Genomic DNA, 23,421 nt, shown 5'->3' on the forward strand with positions numbered 1-23,421 from the left:
ACTCGGCGAGTCTTATCGAAGAGTCCCGAAATCCGTTAAGGGTCGACCTTGGTGCCGTAGACCCTCTTGATATAGTGAGGATAACTCACCTCGAAACTGCCGACTGAACAGATAACCCAAGCTGCTCCGATCACTGATACGATCTCCACCACTGGTCAATCACCAAAGCACTGAACTCAAAACAATAATCAATAATTACCAAAATACCCTTGGAAACCACTGGACAACCCTTGGTCCAAGACAAGGTCAAAGTCAACCCCTGACTGACCCTACTCGCCGAGTCAACCCGATGACTCGCCGAGTTCCCATACTCAGAACTTCCCTCAATCCGCGACCTAACTCGCCGAGTCACCCCCAGACTCGCCGAGTCCAACAACTCTGAGTCCACTCGCACACAACTCACCGAGTCATCCCTTATTTGCATCCTGAGAGCTAGGGTGGTATATGTTAGAGACTTGATTGAGATCGGTATCCTGAGAGATAGGGAGATGCTATGCTAGTGACCTGTTAGGTCGGTATCCTGGTTAGGATGATGATATGCTATGTGATCTGTTTGATCTGCTTGTTGACTGTGAATTGCTATATGATTGTATGTATATGTGCACATGGTTGTTTGAACTGGATTTGGGTTGAGGCGGGTCCTGCTGTGTGCTGTAGGCCAAGATACCCAGGGCGGACCGGTTGTCCTGAAGGCCCAGCGAGCGGTCAGGATAGGCTGTAGGCCCCAAGAGGGTGGACCAGACGTGCCGAGGCTCGAAGAGTGGACCAGATAGACTGAAGGCCCGGTGCGGGCGGACCAGTCACACTGTAGACTCAGAGAGTGGACCAGGTGGATTGAAGGCCCGGTGCGGGCGGATCAATCACACTGCAGACTCGATGTTCACGGCTAGACACGGAGGGTGGACTGAAGGCCGATACGGCGGGCCAGTCACACAGTAGACTCGATATGCATGGCTATTCTATGTTTATTATGTTATGTGTGTTATTCATGTTATGGGCCGGAAGGCAATATGTTCTGGACCGGAAGGTCGTAGCCTGGAAGGGCATATAGGTGGTTGGTATTTTGGGGGTATCTCACTAAGCTTTTAGGCTTATAGTTGTGGTTTTATGTTTTTCAGGTTCTTTAGGAGACCGTGGCAAGGCGAAGGCGTGACCGTACCGCTCCTCGTGATATTGTAGTAATGTGATTCTGGGAATACGGTAAATGTTTTGTATTGAAAACCTTTTTGTAAAGATTTAATGGAATCGGATTGTTTTTGAGAAATTTAAATTGGTTTGTATTTTTCGTTCGTTACAACTATGTATTTCAAAAATAAAAATTCTAACAACTCTATCATAACTATCTAAGCTCAAAATCTAATCTTCAAGTCCATGCGATCAAGATCCATTCCTTGTGATTAGATTCATCTTGTTCTTTCACTGAGCTTCCTTTCTTTTCACCGATCCTGTAAAACATTCAAATGCAATCTTATCACATTATGTATTAAGAATTAATGAATAGGAACTTAATGGAGTTAGATAGTGGATTTTACCTGAAGCGCAGTCGTACTCTTTGACTTTCCCATCTTCTGGAATCTTCAGGCTCTTTGGGCAGACTTGTATCCAACGCCCTTTCTTTTGGCAGCAAACGCAGGTCGGTTCTCCTAGAACGTCCTCGGAAGCATGGTTGGTTGACTTTTCCAACAAATACGCTCCTATTGCTTCGCCAAATCATTTCTGATTCAGCAACAATGAGCATATAAGTTAGGTCAATGAGGTTGTCGTCATGATCCATCATATAATACTTTCTTTTGAACTCATTATATGATTCAGGAAGTGACTGCAAAACCCAATTAACAGCCAACTCATCTGGGAATGACGCACCCAACATTATCAACCTATCAATGTGTGATTTCATTCCTAGAACATGGGCACACACGGGTTTACCATCTTCATGTTTCATTTCCAATAGGGCTTTAATGATATTAAACCTTTCAATTCTTCGATCTTGTGGGTTGGGGGGAACAATAGGAGGAGGAGGAGGAAGTGAAGCATGATTTCTCGTCCCTCGATTGAATCGTGGAATATCATCTTCATGTGGAATGCATGTTCCACGGGATTTGGGAATACCATAGTTGTCGAACTTTGACATCTACAAAACGGGAGAAAAACGAATTCAAGTTAGTTGATTGATTGAGTCCTTAGTAAATCACCCAAATGAGATACTAAGGCTAGGACCCAACACAATATTCTACAACTCGGGAGAGGGATGCCGTAACCTTAATTGAAGAACATTTGAAGGTAAGTGAATGACGATTCACTAATTTCCACCATGAAAAACAAAAAAAGAAATGTAAGTTTTAAATCTACGAAAACTCCTAGATCCTTTGAGATTCATTGAACTTTCAATGGCATGTTTAAATCTCGATATGCCCGTCTAGTTTGTGACTGGGATGCCGAGGATCACAAAGCGGGTGTGAATAACCATGCAAACTTACATGGTGCCCTCACATGTTACGGTCACCTATTCAATGTGCCGGTAAACCACATACGCTCCACCGAACTATGACAAACATTGAGTCACCCTTTGCTACCTTTGCTTAGAACCATTTAGTGTGCCGGTAAACCACACACGCTCCACTAACGTCTTCGCAAGGGCACAAAGTGTAATTTCATGGAATTGCATCAATTCACTTTTGCCTAAGTAACTAAGATTGGGAATTTTATGAAAACATTTAGTTACTATTATACTTCATTATACTTATAATGGAAGGTTTTGTCCTATTCTATCCGTTCGGCTAACGACCCTCCACTAGTCAAGAGTGCGGTGGGTAAGAGTGGATACCCATTCAATCGCCATTTTATAGGCAATTTCCTTAAACACCCCTTATAGACCAGCTTCGTGAATGAGGCCTACTAACGGTAAGACTAACTTTTACTCATACATATATATAATGTTATACCTTTAATGTTATATATATAGTATAGGGTGTATTTTATACTTTTAAAATACTAGGTGGTCTAATTTAACAATTATACTTTTAATTCAATTAAATTGTAAACCTAAACTTTTATGGATTTATTAAACTGCTTTTAATTATACACCTTAATTAATTAATAAAACCATAAGGGTGTGATTTGAACTTTTTCAAAACAATACTAGAGTTTTAGAATTTAACATTCCTAATTAAACTTTTAATCAACTTTTAAATTCCAAAACTTGAGGGCAAGTTTTGAAACATTTCAACACATTAGGGTTTAGAATTTAAATATACATCAAAATTAAACTATTTAATCAAAATTTAAATTCCAAAACTTGAGGGCAAGTCTTGAAACCCTTTTTTCAAAACATTAGGGTTTTAACTATTTAAATTTCAAAACAACAAAACTTTTGGGGTTCAAATTTAAACTATAAAACCTAAAGGGCAAAATATGAAACTTTTCATAACAATAAGGATCAAATAACAAATAATTCAAATTAACATTTAATCACATATTTATCCAGATTTGATTTATTTAATGATTTCTTGCAAAACAATTTATCAATTTACTCAAAATAATTAATCAATTATCTTATAAGGAAAATTTATCTTATTAATTGATAAATATCTTCAATTAGATCAAAAATATTGTCATATATATCATATAATCGGATTAATATTGATCTAACATGATAAGGTAACTATCCCAATGCAAAAACAACAAGAAATCCCGAGATAAGCTCTATCTGACGAGTTGACTCGTCGAGTCACCTTGGACTCGGCGAGTTCAACTATGGAGTCGGCGAGTCCAGCCTCCAAAACACCAAAAATCAATTTTTTTAGATATACAATGCATCAATACAATTGAAGCCAAGCTAGGATCTGATAACACTGATGGGTTTTGGTCATAAGACATCCTATGTGCTCATACAAACCCTAATGCTTGGATCTAGGTTCCTCTATTGTACATGCTATGAATCCAAGACTATAAACCCTAATTCTAGCATATGGAAATCAATATTAACATATAATTAGGTTTATGATATTACCTTGATTGTTATGTAGCAATAACAATCCCAATTCCTCCTTGAATTGACTTTGGAAGGCTTAGAGTCACAAGTGTCACTCCTCTAATGGCTTACAAACACCAAGAGCAAATGGAAAAGGTATAAAGAGAGAGGAGAGAGGTAGGAATTCGTACTTAGGACTTCTTGGGAAGGCTTGGCCAAATTCATGAGCCTTAGGGGGTTTATATAGGTGTGAAGATTAGGGTTTTAGTCCTTATCCTTATCTAGTTGCTTGCCCACCAAGCAACCATAAGATAAGTCTTAGAAACCCTTATCCTAGTCGAATTCTAAGGCATTATCTCCTTAAATTCGTTCACCCTATATTTAAGATAATCCTTACCTTATTTTGTAACTATCACATAATTACAATTCAGCCCCTCTAGTTTAATTAATTACACTTGATAACAAAATTAATTCTTAATTAATTATTGACCAATATTAATTAAAAAAATATGATTTCTCCTTTAATATATTATTCTTATAACATATTAATAAATCATAATAACCTCTCTCTCTAATTATTTCTCCAATCAAGTTGCTTTGGTGAAGGCAACCCAAAAGGACCATGCACCATCGGGTCAAGTACATACCAAAATAGTTATGGACTTAGACAATAATCCAACAGGTGTTACACCGGGTGCCATGGGAACCTCCATATGGTCTTAGCCCACTGCAATGTGTCACACCCCCAAACCAAGGATGGCGGAAATGTCCGGGGGTGGGACTTCATGTAGAGTATCACAACGAGTATAATAGTGCTCGAAGTAAATACAACTATCATAAATATAATTGAAAAAGTTACACCAAAGTATATGTTTACATGATTCGAATCAATTACATTATGATACAAAATGAATTGTTTGACGATTTATCGTCCCATCCTCAAAACGTGGTTGATTTCCTGTTTCACTGAATTCCTGAGAATACAAGTAGTTTTGAAAAGTGTCAACACAAAGGTTGGTGAGTTCATAAGCTTTTGACAGTAAGAGTTTGAAAATCGATCTTTGTAAAGAGATGTACGTTACCAAGAAAAATCTAATATTTTCCTTACAAAAGTTATGTGGTCCTAAGTACTAGGACCGAAAATGAACAAGTATTTATCATACTTAAAGATATAAAAGTGGTTTCAAATTGGCGTAAAAACCCTTTCTGATTTGAGAAAACTCCCGTAATGAACGGTGTGTAGTCTTAAATGCCAAGACTGAGAATATACAGCAATATCTGTAATTATTGATATAAAAAGTGATTTTAAGTCGACATAAAACCCTTTTGGATAATGAAGACTCACAAGTATTTTTCCATACTTAAAGTAATTTCAGTGAGCTAAATCGACATAACTCGCTAAATTAAATTTAGAACCCGTAAATCTAATGATTTGATAATACCACATGTGAGCTAATCATAACCATACTTGACTTAGACGGCCTTGTAATAGCGACGTTCTTCAGGCGTCGCAAAACTGAAATGACACTTGTCACCACAGACCTGCCGGTCTAGCTGTTGCATGCAGCTCAGGTGTGGGTTTGTCAAACCCAATATAGATCTATACATAACTATCACCTTCTCCCTACAAGAGACTCTGGTTATAATTTACAGGACTTTTTGAATTGGTTACTTTGGAAGTAACCCGGAGCGAATGACTCACAAATTTATTCATTAACAGATTTACGTGAACTAAACTGAAAACCTTTGGTAAATAAGTTTGAGAAGTAAATGATACATAAACTATACCTATTATAGTTTATCCAAAACGTTTGTAATGTATAAGAATTATTTTATGAAAATGCCTTAATGTTATGAATCCATAAACTATGCTCATTATAGTTTAATATACGTGTTCTAAATGAATGAATAATCTTATCATGAATGACTAAGTTTCAGTTTATGATGATAAACTAACAAGGAAAGACATTCAATATTTAGAACTTATTGTTATACACTTTGCTCAACATAATACAAAGTGTTATGAAATATATATATTGTTGACTAAATTTAACCTTTCTGCGCTGTTTTAGAATAGTCATACAAAAATCATACGAAGTTGAAAACTAAATCCGTAAATTCTGAGAGTTCCCAAAATGTGTATAGTTTACTCATAATTTTTATCATGATTTTTAATGACCTCCAACTTGGGTGAAAAATTCCATAATCACAGACTGGTCCGGATTGGTGTTTCAAATGATAGGCAGTTTTGTAAATATCACCATAAATTGTAGAAAAATAGTATGGAGATGTGCAAGTGCAAGTATTCATTTTAAATCTAAGAACTAGAACTACTTACACCTAAAACAGTTTTGAAAACAAAAATGTTTAAGTTGTCCAAAACAGTCCGTGAATGGAGTCCAACTTTTCTGATGAAAGCTGTTAGAAAATTTTAGTTATGTTCTTGGTGTTTTAACTTGTATTCCCCCCCCCCCTAAAAATTGAGAAAACATGAAAATGTAGGGGTATGAACTCGCCTTATGTGATTTTAGTGAGTGAATGTTGAAGAAGTGAAGTGTTCAACTCAAGAACACTTGAAGAATTGCTTTGAAGATTCAAGAATCTAACACAATAATGATGGAGTTTATGTGAGAAATCAATGATTTGAAATAAAGAAATGTAATAATCATAAGGAGAGTAATGACACATACTAAATGAAGATGGAAACCTTGAAAGATGACTTGGAAATCTTGAAATTTTGGGAGGAAGTTGGAGAGAAAAAGTGTTTGATCTTCTTGGTGAAAATGAGGAAATATGAGTGAAGTGAGGGAAATGGAGAGGGATAAGAGTGTTCTCCAGCTCTTTTTGGATGTGGGTGGCTGGGAAAAGAGAGGGGTAAGGCCTTGAGGTGACTAGGAGTAGAGAGGAGTACAAGGATTGGTCAAAGGAATGGGCATGGGGTGGTGGTTTATGCCAAATATTATGGCAAGATTTACACTCCACCTCAAGATCTCTCTTAAAAGATTTTATTCTTAAATAAATATTTTCATGAAAATATGCCCAAATTATGATTATTTAGGGTCTTATATGTTAAAATATGATTTCTGGAGAAAATCTCACGTTAAAATGGTTAAAAACGGACTTAAAATGTTAAAAATATTGAAAACCGGGTGAAATGTATGAAAATTCGAAGTCCTGGGCGAGGTCTCGGCTCAGCAGTCAAGAACCAAGGTGGCTTAGTCGCCTGGGTGCGGTTTGAGGAGGCGGGAAGCTTAGCCGCGGATGAAGAAGAGGCGTTGCGGTCCGAAGCCAGGGGAATCAGAAGCGAACCTCGGATGCGGCTACTCCATGCGGCTGCGGTCGGTGGTTGTGGCTTGCTGGCTGCGGCTGCGGCTAGGTGACCGCGGACTCGGCTTAAGTGGCCTCAGATCCAAGAGGACTTGGCCCCTATAGAGAGGCTTCGGCCCAAAGGAACTATTTTCCAAACTATCTCCCCTCTTTGAGAGGTTTCTCTTCAAACTAAGTACCGGGATGCCCTCAAATGATAAAAATAAATCGAAAGGGGTTTTGAGAGAGATTTTGGGAGAGATTTTACAATCTTGGAGAGATTTCTCATATGGAGAGAGATTTGGGAGAGATTTCACATTCTTGGAGAGATTTGGGAGAGATTTCACATTCTTGGAGAGATTTGGGAGAGATTTCAAAATAGAGAGAGATAGAGTGAAAACGATTGAGAGAGGTTTCGTGTGTGACATATGTGAGTGTTTGGCTCCGCAACGCAAGGTTCGTAAGCCCCATTAAGCCATGTTTAAGGATCTTACACACTCCCAATGAGTATGCAACATTGTTTTGTCGGTTTGTTTCGTTACTTACCACGTTTTTAGGTTAAGGAAATCTAGATGTACGAACTTTTCAATTTATGATCTCTCATTAGAATAGCGAGTTGTATAGTAATTACCCAACGTAAGCCCTAGTACCCACGGGCTAATTGAGTCCACCAGTTTGACTTGTTGACTTTAGTTGACTTTGACTTGACCGGAAATTGACAGTTGTCACACAATGAGAACCCCCACATGTTCTTAACTAACTGCCATAAATACCATACATACAAGCATATAAGTATGCCCTAGAAACCCTCCAAGGTCTTACTCCGGGTGCCATGGGAACCCCCACATGGTCTTAGCCCACTGCCATGGGAACCCCCACATGGTCTTAACGAATTGCCATAGAAACCCCTACATGGTGTTAGCCTGGTATGTCATGGGAACCCCTACATGGTCTTATATCTAATTGCCTCGGGAACCCCCCGGGGTTTTCCATGTAAGTATCATAAAGACAACTAGCATATCACATACCACATAATCAACTAGCATACCACATAACACATAATCATATAGCATACCACACAACACATAATGGGCTGGCCTTGGTGCCTTCAACCTATTAGTATGGTGAGGAGACTCACCTCACACTGCTAAAGTCTCGTGGATAAAACTCTAGCTGTTGGATGATAGATTCCCGAACTGTCAGCATCAAAACAACACCCAATTAACCATTTGGGTTTCAATGCATAACCATAAATCCACACTTAGGGTAAAAGGACCATTTTACCCTTAGACTAGCTTGGTTCAAAACCATGGCCCAAACTCATACTCTAAAGGCCCAAAAGCCAAATTGTCAACCAAGGCCCAGCATATGGCCTAATTTTCCAAATTGGGCCCAAACCTATACGTGGTCTTACCTTAAGGCCCAACCATTTATTCTAGCCCATACACTTATTCTCAGATGACCCAACAATAACCCAATCACCAAGGCCGAACTTAAAGCCCAAACATAATTAAGGTTTTCACATAAAATGACTATTAGCGTTAAGTGTTCTTATGTAACTCATTAAAGACTTAATCCATTAAGTCCATCACTCCACTAGGAAAAACATACAATGTAATCAGGCATAAGTCATAACTTCAATCCATTGGTCCAAACGCGGGTCCCAGCAAGTCCAAACCAAAATCTACAAGATTAGGGTTTTCTAAACCCTAATTAGGGTTTCTAAACCAAGCACATGCCAATTAGTCCAATGTTTAAGTTTTATATCAAATTAGGGTTTCACTAGATCGGGAACCAGCAACTACCACCTCGGGCGGTGGTGGTCGACGGTGGCTCACGGCGGTAGCTACCACCTCGTGGTGGTGGTGGCGGTTATAATTATAGACCAAAGCACATCATAATCATCCCACATAGAAATCCAATCACACATAAGTGCACACAGCCACCCAAGGTGGCAGCTCGTGGCAGCAGAACGGCGGCATGAGGTGGCAGCCACCACCTCATGGTGATGGTGGTGGGTTTCGAGTCGAAATCTAATAACCAAGTCCCCAATACGATTATTATGCAAAAGAAACCAAATACATACATTTATATATGCATATAGCCGCCTTCTAGGAGGAGAAGGGCGGCTGGAAATAATGGCAGAAGTGACAGTCGTCGGGGCGGCGGTGGCTGCAACCAATTCTTTATTCCCAACAACTCAAAACACCACACACACACACATAAAGACAAATTCAGCAAGGTACATACACCGAGGAGAACCAGAGCCAAACTGAGACTAACACACCCACAACGAATCCCCAACAGCGGCGGAGAGACAGCCGGAGTAGTGAACCGAATGGCGGCCGGAGAAAACGTCGTCGTTGACTGTCGCATGAGCGGCGACGGACATCAGCTAAAGCTGAGACATCACGGAAAAAGGAAGCAAGGAGGAGAAGCGATTGAAGTGGCCATATTCTCCGATCTCCACACTAGTCTCAAGTCACCCACGATCTCGTCAGAAAAAAGCCAACGGTGGCTGTTCAACATCACGACGGAGGGGCGGCAGCTGGAGGACTTCACATGGTGGCGGTTGGTGAATAAAGCTAGGGTTAAGGTTTCCTTTGGTGATGCCTCCATAATACGGGAAGGCAAGTGACGGGTCTTAAACTCATGTCTCCATTTTGAAACTTCGCCCCAATTGACACATTCAGCCCCACCTTCTCAATTAGTTACAATCCAAACCCACATTTTAGTATTTAGCCCTTGAGTTTCAAAAATACTTTCACTACAAGTCCAATTGATACGATATAAACTCCAAATTCCTGCAATTGTAATATTTAACTCCCATGGCTAACACTTACATATTATCATGGGCTTAGGCTACAAAAAAATAATATGAAATATAATTCACAGTTCGGGATTTTAGGGTTTATTTATTTATTTACTAATATTATATAATTTCAAACGGAATGTTACACACTTGTTGAATCTTCAGGATCTTTCCAACCTAAAACATTATGATAGTCTTTATTAGAAAATATAAATCAATACTCAACTTATTTTAAGTGAGAATCACATAAAAATATTTCCAACAATTTTCCCCTATGTAATGGTTACTGAAATAAGGAGTCCTAAAACTGTGTAAAAGGAAAAATAATGAGTTAACAAGTATCCTTATCCCTATGCTATCTTACAATTCAGATATCGAATATGCTAATCATAACACTTAAGTATGGGAATTATTTACTTGGGATCGGCTGATTGCACGCATCACATCCCCATTTTATGTGTGAAATCTTTTTAGAAAATAAATTTAATTTTGAAAATATTATCATTTCGTCAGTTTGATTTCTGACACACCAGAAGTGTGCTCGAATACATCAAACCAAGACTCTGATACCAACTTCTAACAACCAAAAATCCATAAGTAGAAATTTTATTTTTCAAGTCATTATTCCAAACATCACATGTCTCGAAAACATCCCAAATACAACTATCACAAAATATCAGAGTAACAGAGATCACAAAATACAGAAATCATGAGGGTGAGGATCATGTGTCATTACTTTGGGCCCCTCCTTTTTGTACCGAATGTACTTAAAACCAAAAACACATCTGTAAGCACAAAGCTTAGTGATTTTCCCTAAAATACCACATACACCAAACACATAAATATAAAAACACATGGTTGTGTCAGGTCCATAACAACCCCCGGGTCAGTATCAACAATTAGTTGTGTCGGGTCCAAATCAACCATTGGGTTCATATCAACCCCGAGTTTATAATGACTCCAAGCCCAATTTGGCTTCATGCATATATCATACAACCATATAAGTAATAGTCGCATATTGGCATAGATCTTACATATACAAATCAGTGGGCGGACCTTGGTGCCTTCGACCCACTAGTGTAGTAAGAAGACTCACCTCTAACTGAAGGTAACTGAATCGCACAATCAAGTTGCTTCTAACACGGCTCCTCACACTAAACAAAACTCAAAGACAGTCATAATTAAAATCAGGGTTTTAACCGATAATTAATGCTCCAAATCACCCTTTATCATATTAAGGGCAAAAGATCATTTTCCCTTCCTATATGTAACCCAACTAATCAAAGCCAAAAACTCCTAACGGCCCAAGTCCCAAAAACAGCCAAATAGGTTTTCTTTGAGTACGCCCGACATCCACACCATATGCCCAGCGTACATCACGTTATCTCAAGGGGTTTACGGGGCCTGGGCCTCATCCATTACGCTCAGCGTACGCCGCACGTAATGCCTTGAAGCCCAAACTCTCTTTTGATTTCTTAATGCTTTAAGACTTAACGTCCAATCTTCAAATCTAAGCTTAGTAAAAATCTAAAGCCATAGAGTTGCAACCTTTATGCCTTTGCATGGAAAAAGGAAGCTCAAAACCAAAACCCTAACTTATATTATCATCTAAAATTCCATAACTCTTGCGTGGATGAATACCAATGACCAAGCTTGCATTTTTATGACACTATACACCCTAAAACGTCTGAAAGGACAACTTAAAGGCTATGGAGTATTCCATACTCACAAAGATCAAGGTTTTGAATCCAAAAGCTTGAGAGCAACACCACAACTCCAAAGGTGAGAAAAGGAAGCTCCAAGGTATGAATTTTTATGCCTGTAGAAGATGCACAAAGATGAGAAGAGTCTGAATCCAAAAGCTTGAAACACTACTAGAAAAACCGCCTTTTACGACGCTCATTGTGCGTCGTAAAAGGCTCAGACGATGCGCAAATGCGCGTCAACGAAGGCCATGTCATAAAGAGGGACGACGCACTTTTGCGCGTCGTCCATAGACGACGCTCATTTACGACGCACAATTACGACGTGCGTTTATGACACGCAATGCGTATCAAGGAAGGCCCTGTCATAAAAAAAGGCGACACGCATTCGCGTGTCGTAACCTTACGACGCGCGTGTTAATGACACGTAATGCGTATCAAGAAAGCCCCTGTCAAGAAAGGTCATGTCATAAATGAAGATGACACACATTTTTGCGTATCATAATTTTAAATGTTTAAAAAAATATTATTTATAGATTTACTTATTTTCAAATTAAATTTGTATAAGATGTTTTATAATAGAAAATAAAATATCATATAAAAAAATAGAATCCATTGCATCATGTCAAAAAATTGTAATACATTGGTATTAAGGGGATCTGATTGTACATTGCTATTAAGAGGTTTTCCCATACTATATAACCTAATACTACATTGCTGTTAAGGAACACCTTCTTGTTTCTACTTCTTATTGTTATGCTTTTTTGTCATGATACCTATTTTCATCATAACAAATTAGTATTAAGAATACCTTCAAGCATCATCAATCTATGTTATAAAATATTAAAATTTAATACAAATATAGTAAAATACCTTTTTCCAATAATCCAGGGTTGAATACAACCCATACCTGTATAAAATATTAAAATTCAATACACATGTTGATTACAAAAGTTAATATGAAAGAGTGAAATAGTAAAATACCTTTTCCCAATTGTCATTGCAGCAATTCAATACGACCCATACCTGTATAAAGAAACATGGTAACATGCAAAGAAAAATCAGTGCAGAATGGTATGATGGGTTTTGTTCGTCTTCAATTGGGAATTCCTTGTTTTGGTAGTTTTTATAAAAATTCTGCAAAGAAATAAAATCTTTTTCCATTTCTTGGTGAATGCAAGACTTAAAACTATCCGATTTTTTTTATCTAGTTGAGTGGTGAATGTTGCTTATTATCTTTATGATGGAGATAGAGAAGTTTTTAAAGTTGTCAACTTTTTCTAGAGCTTTGATGTTGTTGGATTTAATAGATCAGATACCTGGGGCCACCGCCACAATTCCTAGAATGTTCCAAAATATGATCCCATTAGCAGCTGGTCAGGTAATAAGTTTAAGATTGTATGTTATTTTATTATTTTTTTTATACACATTGGCCATTTGCAATTTGGAGCTCTTCTTGTTATGCCAGTTCAAGCAAGAGAAAAGCTAACCTTATCAGTCAAAGGTTCTCTGCCCTAAGGCTGATTTTGTTCTATGTACTCAAATAACAACCTACTCTGAGTGGTGGCGGAATCACTATCATCACTAGACATTATTAAGCTCACATACTCTTCTCATGTTGTATAAAACCTGAAAATTGATTATTATAAACTTGTAAGAAACAAATTCATATTGATTACAATTAATGTACATGAGAAGAGTAATGTACATACTTTTCTCACATACTCTTCTCATGTTGTATAAAACCTGAAAATTGATTATTATAAACTTGTAAGAAACAAATTCATATTGATTACAAGTAATGTACATTATACAAGCCTTGTTTATGCCTCTAGCTTGTTTGAGTCACCAGTAAGAATGACATGTGCACTTTATAACAAATCTATAACATATAATTGTACATGTAATGTATGAGCGTCTGGTGTACCTTGTGATGCAAAATTTGATGAATAACAACAATCATGCTCCAATTCTTAACAAGACTAAATTAAAGTGTTCAAATTAATTGGTAAACACAATATGCCATCTTTTTGTGTGATCAGCGAAATGCAAATAGTTAGATAACTAACGAATTAACATTTTTCTTATATATATATATATATATATATATATATATATATATATATATATATATATATATATATATATATATATCAAAATCACATTATGACAAGCTCTCATCTTTTTAGCAAGATTGAATTGCTTATCTAATATTATGAAGCTTTAAAGTTTATGTGTACATAAGTAAAACAGAAACACAAGCACACATGAAGCTCTAGGTCTTACGTAAACTTTCAAAATCCATTTAATTAGGCAGAAAAACCTATAGTATGAATCTGATTTGTATTCTAAACAACTGAAATGGAATATTACATTTAACCTCCGCACACAGTTGAATAGGGAAAAAGTTGTTGTGAATATTAAATTTTAACTTACTAATTCAAGCACCTGGTAGTCTTTGCATTTCCGGTGCTTATGAGCATCATTCCATACCTAGCCTTGCAGTTGCTTCCAACCACATAAAAATTGCCAGATAGTTAATCGGATTATGAAAAACAATGAATTGTTGGAACCAAAGAGCAACAGTAAAACAGAATAACAAGGATGCCAATGGGCCAATTATTAGTATTGCAAGGCATTTTGAACACAAGGATGCCAATGGGCCAATTATCAGGCATTTTTCAGGAACATGAAGGTGAAAAAGAAATCAAGTTCATATTGGTTGGGCATTTGTCTAGCTCCATATCAAGCACCACTCAACCATTGAAAACATGATGGTAGTTGAAAGATTTGAACACAAGGACATGCCAATGGGCCAATTATCAGGGCGTTAGAGCCAATAATCGTACCGGTTATACCTCCTCTACCTTCAACATATGCAAGCATCACTCAACCATCATGGTGGAGGTGGGAAAAACAGAGAGTTATGATTGATAGCTCCTGCCCTAAACATGAGGGAAGTTAATATTATAATTTCTCATTTGATGAGTTTGGAAGCTTCATAAATGGTTGCTATCTTCACTGCCACATTTCCATTTTCATGTGTTTGGCTAGTACATAAATGCCCAATTGGTCAGGAACACGTTAGATTATCAGGATTCAAGACTCACAAATTTCCTGCTTATATTGATGTATAGCATTTTTTAACTATTAAGATAATCGTTGTAATTCTCACTTCATAAGTACCAAACACTACTTAACTTCTTTGGCTTACCTCTGATCTCATCCCATCTTGAGCATTCGTATATCAAGTGGTGGACCTTCAACTGAATTTGAACCCTAATAGAGAAATATGTAAAATGTGAGAAGGCTAATTGAAATAGAATGTTGTACAGTGGAAAGTAAGCTTAAAGATGCACATAAGAAGTATCCGACCTCTCCTTTTCTCAATAAACGATATGATTCCTTATTTATCGAGAGTCCACTTACTACCTTTAGCTCGTGGGTCCAGTAGTAGCTAGTTTCAAATGTAGTTTAGAGTCAATTATTTCAACACATTTTGCGATAGTCGGTTTTGAACCTGGAACAAAAGATTAAAGCAAATAAGAAGGTTCATAGGTTGCCATTTGAACTTTTTAAGAACTTAAGTGTTTCAGTTATAGTTCAATGAATAAAAATACTTTAGCAAACCACTAAAAATGAGGAACTAAGGTGTACATTGTAAATGTATATGCAATCTGATTGCATGCTTAATTCAGTAATGAGAAGAAGAACCAGGTACATCCCGATGAGCCATGGTGGACATGCTCAGAAATAAATTATTTTTTTGTGATAGGTCAAATAAAAATTAAACACTCTACAAGTATCCTAGTCCAGTTTGAAGCCTGAAAACCAAAAACTAAATTTGAACCAGATTAATTACATATCATTTTTTTTTGGAAACCGATTAATTCCATATCTAGTTTCTGGTTTTAGGTCAGTTTAATGAATCCAATTCATATCAATCAAATCAATAACTATTTATAGTTGGAATTTCATAGGACAAAGCATGCAATGAAATTGGAACTTCGATGCAGTCCCACTCACCTCCCATTTGCATCCAGAATCATGTGCAGCTAGATACAATCCACTTCATCCTTATTCCTTACATCACCGAACAGGTTTTTCTATCTTGTTGAAACTCTTTTTCTTCTTCTTCTGAAAATTTGAATGCTGTACTAACACCGGTTTCATATATTTTTTTTATAGGCTCAAATGTATCATTCACATTTATAATATATACGTCCTCAATCATCCATGTTCTGTGAAAATTTTCCGCAGGTTGAACATCCCCAATAATAGTTAGACTCCCTTCTTCTAAATTGAAAAGAATCGATTAGATAACTTCTACCTGAGGCTGCAAACAGCAAAAACCTGAACATAAGTGTCAAATTTGATATTTTTCAAATGAATAAGTTATAAGCTACATAAATAGTTATATAGTTTAATGTAGTGAATGTTGGGTGATTGAACTCCTATCAGAATCTAGGCAACAGGAAATAATTAAGAATTAAGCTATAATATTTCCCTTGCAATTCCTCTGTATTTTGAAAACCTAATGGAACTAGTATATTTACATAGTTGCTTCTGTTACATTTGTATTTATAACTTCTACTTTAATTAGTTTATTTATTTATTATTATTTTTTTTACAAAACTAATAAGATGGTTACCAAGTAGATACCTGGAACCATCTGCATCCACCCTTCCATATGCTCTAGTAATAGACTGCAAGTTTATGACACAATACATCAGTTAAAAATGAAAATATGTTGCCATTTTGTATATTTTGCCTTGAATATTAACATCAAATGATTAAAAGAGAAGAAAAGAAAAGATTGTTTGAAGCAAATTGAGAAACTATCAACTGTCAATTGTATCTTGGATCTTGATAGCCAGTTTATGCACCTCTTCCATAGGTTCCATTTGGATTAAAAGATAAATTTTGATATGAAGTTGGCCTCACAGGGGTAGAAGCAGTGTTCCCCTTCACACCATTTGGGTTTCCTTTAGTTGTGTCCAAAGATAAAGCAGGTTCCTCTTTCGTTGCTGTGATCTCACCCTTTGGAGGCGCAGGAGAGTAAGGGGTTGTAGGGGTCATAGGTGGGAAGTAAGAAGTAGGGTACTAGTAATGTTGGGCCCCATAGAGTTCACCATATTGACCTACTGTTGGCATAGGTGAGCCAGCAGAAGAATAAGGTCCATATGGTGCATAACAATGACCATAAACACCCTGTAATGAAACCAAAAACAATATACAATGATAAACATGTTTTCAAGTCAAAAAATAGACAAAACTCATAGAAGGAAACAGGTTCTTACATGAGATAAATCAACTCCATCAGGATTCACATATCTTGAGTAGTCATCCCAATCATTGGTAGTTATATCATAGCCTATACAACAGAAAAGGGAGATTGAGCAATTGGAGAAAAGGGGTAAGAAGACTGTATGCCATTGTTAATGTTTTATGATAAGAGATAAGCGAAAGAGAACTTACTGTGACTGGATTAATGGAGTATACACCATGGTTGGCTCGATTATCTGACCTAGAACCAAAATCCCACCACCACCACCGTTTCCGACGAGACATTGAGGGAAAGAATCTAGAGCGATCCCTTGTGAAGAAAGCTGCGCGATTACAGATTGTCCTTGTTGACTAAATCCAAAGATTTCGTCAATGGCTCTATCGGGTTAGGTTAAAACCCCAGTTTGGGATGTGCTACATCTGGTTCATGAACTTGCCAAATCAATAGGGTTTTTTTAATGAAAAATGAAAGGGGTTAATGGATTGGGATGAATTACCCGAATACGATAGATGCTGAAGCGTTTGTTGGTTTTGAATCATCGATGAATGTATCAAGTAGAAAAGTATCAGAATGGGATGCACAAGTAGAAAGTAGGGGAGAATGATGTCGTACCTGAGAAAACAAAGAAAAAGAAGGAGAAAAGGGGAGAAAGAACGGATCCTATCTGATATGCGTAGAGAGTAGAAGTAGGGATCGAGTATGGAGGAGGAAATCCCAATTGAAACCCGTATAATTTTTACAGTTAGGGTTTTATAGAGGAGAAGATGAGAAGTTTCAAAATCAAAATTAGAGGTAAGAATAGAGGAGAAAGAGGAACATGTATCATGTATTTGACATTCTTGATGGAATCGTTGCTCTCGACCTAGAGAATGATGGTTTTTACGGTTAGGGTTTTATCATACAAATGTGAAGCATGAGCACCTATGACATGAATGATTTGATCTCAATTTACATAAATAAAAACATTAGCATATCATGATGGGGGGGGGGGGGGGTTGTTATCGGTGTAGTGCAACAGGAAAGAATAATTGGAGAAGATGGTCGGAGACACTTGGCGGTGCGAGATCGGAGGTTTGGTGGTGGTGCGATGCTGCTATGAAGACGAAGGCCCTAGGGCTTTTTCTTGCTAATCGGAAGACACGAGGGGGTTTGATTTTTGGGATCCAACAGGCGGGGTGAAATCTCGCCTTAAAAAACGCGTGTTTCATTAAAAAATTATAAAGCGAAACACTTAGACGATACACATTTTATGAAAGGCGCCCTCCGCATTTCCTTTTTTTCTTTTTCTGACACTAATTTTAGGGCACGCACAAATGCGTGTCCACTATCATTCAAATTTTGCAAAACTGACATTATTTTTTAGGGCACACACAAATGCACGTCCACAATCAGTGAGTGTCATTGTTTGCGCGTCATTAAAGGGCTGTTTTCTAGTAGTGATGAATGATCAATATTTGTTGTTTTGGTAAATAATGTAGTCTTGATGCTTAAATTACTATCTACTAAATTTATGGAGACATTCATCATTTAAAGTATTAAAGAATTTTAGAGAAGTTCCAAAACTTTGATCCAATTTACATTTAAGTCTTAGATTAATTTTTTTTTTATAAAAAACTCCTAAAAACCGGAAAAAGATTGTATTTTGACCTTTTTCTATTGGTTAGAACTGATAACAAATTAGTTTGGGACTATTTCGTAAATTGACCAAAAATATTGGGACTTTTTACAAACAAAAATATTAGGACTTATCATCAAACAATAAGTTTATTATTATTATTATTATTATTATTATTATTATTATTATTATTATTATTTGTTTTGATCTTGTTGTTGTTGTTGGTGGTGGTGTTGTTGCTATTGTTGTTGCCACCACCAGGTGACCATAATTACCAACAATGCAATGATGGCAATAAGTGATGCCTTTCCAACCTAAAACAACTTAATGATGGAGAAAACCCAAACATTAGTTGTGTTTTCTCTTGTTAGCATCGTACTTTTGTTTTTCCCTTTAAATCATTGTAGTTTGAGACATGGTTCTAATTGACTTTTTGAATCAATTAATTATGGCTACTTTTAGGATATCATTTTTCAGCTTTATGTCTTTGAGTGATGATTTCTTGGCTTAAGATGGCAAATTAACCTGATAAGTCAAAGTTGAGAAGTATTATAAAATACCTATTTTGCCATGTTTTGTAAAAATTCTAGAAAAATCACAAACAATTAGATTTATCATCTATCAGTTTTGAAAGTTCATATTTGAGTCTAATATGTTCCTGATTTTTTCATTGACTTGATGTTGACTATAACTAGGGTGAAAATCATCATTTTCACTGATCGGTCCAAAATTAGTTGCATTGATATGCAGTTTTTTAACATTCATAATAAATCATAGAGAAATGATTAGACTTAGTGTAACATATCCCTCAAAAGGTATTAACCTAAGTTTTCAGAATATTACTTTATCATAATAATAATAATAATAATAATAATAATAATAATAATAATAATAATAAAACTTTTGTTTCTAGAAAGGTCACAATATTTTTGATAGCAGAAAAGTCTTAATGTTTTGGGTCAGTTTACGAAATATTGCCAAATTAATTTGTTACCGGTTCTAACTGGTAAAAAAGGTCAGAATGCAACCTTTTTCCAGTTTTTTAGACTTGTTTTTGTAAAAAAAAATTATTATTGGATTAAAACGTAAACTGGGCCAAAATGTTAGACTTTTATTAGAGATTTCCCATTACAGAAATGTAATATTTCAATGTTAATGTCTTGAAAGGGTAAACATGACTTAATTTGCATGGGTGATCGAAGATGTATATTGTAACACCCCGACTCTCAGGTATAAAATTTAAAAGCTTAAATTCATATTTTTGGACCTACACAACGAGTTGGTTGCCCCCAACTCATCATGTAGAAGTTGATCAGGCCGCATATTTTATGAGGTCTACTCAACAAGTCGAAAGACCCCGACTCGACGAGTAGGAGCTGGCAAATGAAACCCTAATTTTTAGGGTTTGCACCCTATTTAAAGGACCTTAAGTCCTTTACTCCAGCCCCTTACTACCCTTTGACGGTCAGAAGAACCCTAATCAGTCTAAGCTTGTTCTTGAGTATTTTGTGAGGCTTAAAGAGTGTTTTGGTGGATTTTATGAAGAAGGCTTGAAGTCCAAGGAGCTTGGAGTAAAGGAAAGCTGGTGTATCCGACTCTACTTCATCTTGGCATCATTTTGAAGGTAACAAGTCGTTGCCTTGACTTATCTTTAGTTAGATCTCTTCATGCATAAGTTTTGGGCCATTTTTAGCCTATTTGTGAGTCGATTCGGGTATTGGGCATGATCTAAAGTTGTAACTTCAGATATGGACACCTCTTGTTTCCTATAGTCATAAAGTTATCAGATTTAGCAAGAATTGGCCCTTTTTCTTTGGGTTAAACCTTTACCTTAGCTTGGTTTTGGCATTTTGGAACATGCATGAACGTAAAGTTTGCAACTTTACGTGGAAACTATGCCATAGGAGGTTAGATATGCAATTGGGAGCTTTGGGGTAGCTTTAAAATGCATGAATAAGAAATAGACTGAAGGGAATCGACGAGTCGCATTACCGAGTCGACGAGTCGGATGAAGATTGCATGTATTGGTTTTGCATGAACTTGGTGAGTCAGTAAGAAGACTAAATAAGTCAGTTAGGGTTTTACTGATATTTAAACACACATGGGCTCGACGAGTTGGTTGGAAACTCAGCAAGTCAACTAGGGGTTTTCATGAGTTATTGAGTTCTAGAAGGACTCGATGAGTCAATAAGCTACACTCGAAGAGTTGGGTCAACATGGACTTGTGACCTTGACCGTTGACTTTGACTTTGATCAAGGGTTGACCAGTTTGACTTCTACGGTTATTTTAGTAAATTGGGAATTTATGGAAGTGGTCCTATGATGAATATAGGTGGTGGAGTTTGTGGCTGTGATTTGAGAGTTTGATCTTATCACTATAGTTCGACATTGTGTGGTGAGTTTTCCTCACTATACTCAAGGGTCTAGGGAACCGAGGCTGACCCTTATGGATTGTTATCCTGATATGTTATACTAGTATGATCTGTTAGATCGATATCCTGGTAGATAGGAGCTTATTAAGCTGTTATGATTTGTTAGATCGGTTTTATTCTCTAAAAACTGTTATGTGATTATCTGATATATGTGCACATGTTTGATTAGTGGTTGGGGGTTATTTGGTTTGTGTGAAAGCAAGCAGACCTGGGCATTCCAACTCGATGGTTGTGGTTCGTGAGTATTCCATCCCGAGGCTGATTGGACTCGTAGTATGTACACATTCTAACCCGATGGTTGTGGGCCGAGGGTATATCATCTCGAGGATGACTGGACTCGTAGCATGTTGGCATTTCAACCCGATGGTTGAGGGCATGGGGTATTCCAATCCAACGGTTGATTGGACCCATAGTATACTGTTTGTAATTATGTGTATATTGTTATGTGTATGAGTATTTTAGCGGAAACTCTAAACTTTGGGCTTACAGTTGTTGATTATGTTTCAGGTACTTTCGATGATCGCAAGAAGGCGAAGGCGTGATCGTGCACCTCCTTTCATTTTTATGATATTGATTTTTGGGATACTCTGATGTCTAAACTATTTGAAAACAATTCATAATAACTTAATGGTTTTGAATGATTGAAAAGTTTTAAATTGGCTTGATTTTTGAGTGTGTTACAAGTTGGTATCAGAGCCTTGGTTTGAGTGAATTGGAGGAAAACTCGTGTGAATCCAGTCTCAAACCAAGGAAAAGATTTTCAAATGGTTTTCAAAATAATTAAAGGAGGATGAAGAGTGTACGATCAGCCAGAGACAGTAAGTAGAGTCCAAAATATTGTACTGTTATTTGAGTCATGTGATATGTTAGAACAGCATGCTAGTACTAGGCTAGGGATCTTCAAGAACTGCATCATAGAATTTCCTGATTATATGATGCTTGGTAGCCTAGGGTTTTCTTTATATGAAATTGACATCATTATTGTAGTTTCTTAGTTTATGCATTACGGTTGTACATAATTAAGATCTTATAGCCTGAGAATGTTTGGTTTGGCCTTATTTCCTATTCTTTTTTGATGAAGGGCTTAGGGTAAGATCAGATATTCGAAAGTCTATAGGGTCCAGCATTATGTATGGCTAGCATACACTAGTGCTGCAGGGTTGGTGGAAGTTTCATGGATGAGTTGTACGGGATCAGTCTCCTAGTTATGAGATATGTAGTCTTCCTCTAGGAGTGAGGATTGAGTGCACTCCATGCTTATGTGTAGTGTTAAGGCATTGTGATGATGCTTGAGACAAATATAGGTAGGTGTGGAAGGTAGTATGGGCTCGTACTACTAAAAGAACAGGACCCATATGCGTAGCAAGGAAGTCACAACCCCTTGGGTTTTGTTGGGAGTTGGTTCCCATATTATTATATGGAATATCTGATATCTTCTTGGTATATTTTCAGCATGGTAGTTACTCGGTGATCTGTGACTGGATCCGGGTCAGGATCAGGAGGTGGCGGACAGGAAGCACCAATAGCGCCAGAGACTATCGGCCATATGGGGCCAGACGAGATGGACGCCAGGATTCGAGAGATCGTACATGATGACGTTGCTGCGATGTTCCGGGCTTAGTTGCCAGCGATATTTGGGTCTATAATTGAGGGATATTTCTTCACATGTTCATGTCCTACTGACTAGAAGGTCAGATGTGACCGGAACCTGCTGAGGTATGGGGAAAAGGACTGGTGGAGGTTGATGACTGGGTCTTACATCGAGGATCAGAGAGTTGCAGTTACTTGGGAGCAATTCAGGGATATGTTCCACGCCCGCTACATTCCATAGGTTAATCGGGAACGGTTAACTCAGAAGTTCTTGGAGTTGAGACAGGATGGTGAGACGGTGACAGAGATCACCCATATGTTCATAGAGAGGGTGATGTTCTGCCTGGAGTTTGCTTCTGAGCAGGCTCAAATGGCATGTTATCTAAGCCTGCTCAAGTCTGACATCTATCAGTTTGTTGCTACCCAACGATATGATACCTTACTGGATTTACAGGAGGCCTCTAGGCGGTGTGAGCTAGAGATTGAGCTGCAGTTGAGGGAGCAGCGACAGGCCCCGTCACAGTCACAGTCAGTGCCAAAGCGGTCTAAGACCACTGATTCCAGGTCAGGAGGCCAGCATGGCCGCACTTGTGGCAAGTGCGGGAAGGCTCATTCGGGGGTTTGTAGATCTGGCAGTTGGTGCCACAAGTGTGGCAAGCAGGACCACATTGCTAAGGATTGTACGCAACAAACTACAACTTTTGGG

Source organism: Lactuca serriola, chromosome 3 (genome assembly GCF_051521515.1).
Source record: "Lactuca serriola cultivar US96UC23 chromosome 3, Lser_US96UC23_V15, whole genome shotgun sequence".
In the NCBI taxonomy this organism is placed as follows: domain Eukaryota; kingdom Viridiplantae; phylum Streptophyta; class Magnoliopsida; order Asterales; family Asteraceae; genus Lactuca; species Lactuca serriola.